This window comes from Lycium ferocissimum, chromosome 4 (genome assembly GCF_029784015.1).
Source record: "Lycium ferocissimum isolate CSIRO_LF1 chromosome 4, AGI_CSIRO_Lferr_CH_V1, whole genome shotgun sequence".
Lineage (NCBI taxonomy): Eukaryota > Viridiplantae > Streptophyta > Magnoliopsida > Solanales > Solanaceae > Lycium > Lycium ferocissimum.
In genome coordinates, this window is record NC_081345.1 from 27,919,111 (window position 1) to 27,921,769 (window position 2,659).

Consider the following 2,659-nt stretch of genomic DNA (forward strand, 5'->3'; position numbering starts at 1 on the left):
TATTTCCCGGAAATCCAAGAAACAACCATCGGTCTCATTATCTTAAAGTAAGATGCGAATTAACGGCGAGAATCGTTAAAGATCTTTCGGAACTAGTTCGTGCACTCATAAGCGGCCATCCACATCGCGAAAAATATATTCGAAAGAACGAAGCATGTGGAGTTGGATTGTCACTTTTTGTATCGGTCTCATCACTTTATCTTTCGTTCCTTCAAAGAACAAATTTTTTTACCAAATCTTATACGGGGTTTCCCTAGATTTAGTTGAACAAATTGGGGTTGTTTCCACCCTCCAATTTGAGGGGGATATTGAAGATCCAAAGAAAAGAGAGAGAATTGAAGAAACGAGAGAGAGAAAGAAGAAGACTTGGTATGATGATGTACAAAGAAAACGAGAGTCAAGAAACGAGAGAGAGAAAAGAAGAAACGGTCGTGACGTTTACAAAGAAAACGAGAGAGAGAATTGAAGAAACGAGAGAGAGAAAAGAAGAAAATATTTGTGACGTTTTTGACGGGTGGATTAATCTCACCCATACAACACACACACATGATAGATCAATCTTCCACCCTTAGATTAGAATCATTGATTTAAATATTTGACAATGGAGAATAAAATTTGTTATACAATGGACAAATTAGAATAGGACGGTGTAATTAGTTTTGTCCATTTCCTCTTCTTTCGTTACATTACATGTCTGCGTAGTTTTGTGTATAAAGAGAGGTACATACTGATCAATAAAATACACAGAGAAAATTTCCAAAAATCTGTGTCTTCTTTTACACACATTATAAATAGAAGGGGTTTTGCTATTTCATTTCCATAGCACAACTGAACAAAATTCAAGCAAAATGAAGATTTCTTGCGGTATCTTTCTTTTAGTACTTCTTGTTTTCTCATCAACTTCATGGGCAGCGTCAGCTAATAACTACGAAGAATTCATCCAATGCCTATCTCATAGTAACCAAACTTCATCAATTTACACCCCAAATAACTCTTCTTATTGATCGGTCCTTCAATTCTCCAGACAAAACCTAAGGTTCAACACCACTGAAACTCCTAAACCTCCTGTAATTATCACCCCAATAAGTGAATACGAAATCCAATGAGTCATTCTTTGTGCTAAGGAAACTGGGATGCACGTTAGGATTCGTAGTGCAGGACATGACTATGAAGGCCTTTCTTATGCATCTGAAGTTCCTTTCGTTATGGTTGATCTTATTAACCTGAGAACAATCAATGTTAATGTCAATGACAAGAGTGCATGGGTTGAAGTTGTATCCGCTATTGGAGAACTCTATTACAAAATCGCGGAGAAAAGCAAAAACTTAGGTTTTCTAGCTGGGGTATGTCCGACAGTTGGTGTGGGTGGATATTTTAGTGGAGGTAGTTATGGAGTTATGTTGAGAAAATATGGCTTAGCAGCAGATAACATTGTAGATGCACGCTTGATCGACGCGAATGGGAGAATTCTTGATAGGGTTTCCACGGGGGAAGATTTATTTTGGGCAATTAGAGGAGGTGGATGTAATAACTTTGGACTTGTCATTGCATGGAAAATCAAATTAGTAGATGTTCTTGAGAAAGTAACTGTTTTCAAACTCAAAAAGACATTGGAACAAAATGCCACAAAATTGTTCATAAGTGGCAATATGTTGCTCCAAAATTACAGGAAGATTTGTTCATTAGGATCTTGATTAATAGAGTGAACTCAAGTGAATAAGGTGATAAAAACAAATTAAAAATTGTAGCTTCATTCATCTTCATATTCCTCGGTGGAATCGATCGATTGCTTCCCATCATGAAAGAAATTTCCTTCGATTAGGATTAAGAAGAGAAGATTGCATCGAAATGAGCTGGATAGAGTCTATATTGTACTTTGCAGGATTCCCAAGAGGTGAACCTCTTGATGTCTTGCTATGTAGGGTTCAACGCTCGAAGCGCCACTTCAAGGCAAAATCTGACTATATCAGTCAAATCCCAGAGGGAGGTCTCGAAGGAATCTGGAAATTATTCTTTGAAGATGAAGCCGTAGCAGCACAACTGGAGATGAATCCATATGGTGGAAAAATGGATGAGATTGAAGCATCATCTATTCCATTCCCTCACAGATCCAGGAATTTATACAAAATCGAATATTTGGTGTGTTGGGATGAAGAGAGAGATAAGAAATAGTTGAAAGTCATATAAGTTGGATAAGAAGGCTTTATTTTTACATGGCTCTTTCTGTTTCTAAATTTCCAAGAGCTGCTTATATCAACTATAGGGATATTGATATTGGTGTGAACAACATCAAGGGATATACAAGCTATGGGCAAGCTAAGGTTTGGGGGATTAAGTATTTTAAGACTAATTTTGATAGATTGGTTCATGTGAAGACTAAGGTGGATCCTTCAAACTTCTTAGGAATGAACCAAGCATTCCTTCACTTACTTGGTGGAAGAACAAAGGTGAATGAAGTTCCGGTGGAAGAAGGCATCATTATAAAAAATAAAAAATAAAATACATATTATTATTTAATTTTAGATGCATGATTCCTCTTCTTTGCATGTTTAATAAAGGATCATTCATGCGATCATGTCACTTGATATGACTTGTGTAGTAATTTATTTTTAATGTAATTTGTGTTTACCCCTAAATTTGTGACTTAGAGTAACAATTG

General features: G+C 36.3%; 1 pseudogene; it reads left to right on the forward strand.

Moving 5' to 3' along the window:
* The first annotated feature begins 848 nt into the window (after positions 1 to 848).
* Positions 849 to 2,455, forward strand: LOC132054531 (tetrahydroberberine oxidase-like; annotated as a pseudogene).
* Positions 2,456 to 2,659: the final 204 nt, after the last annotated feature.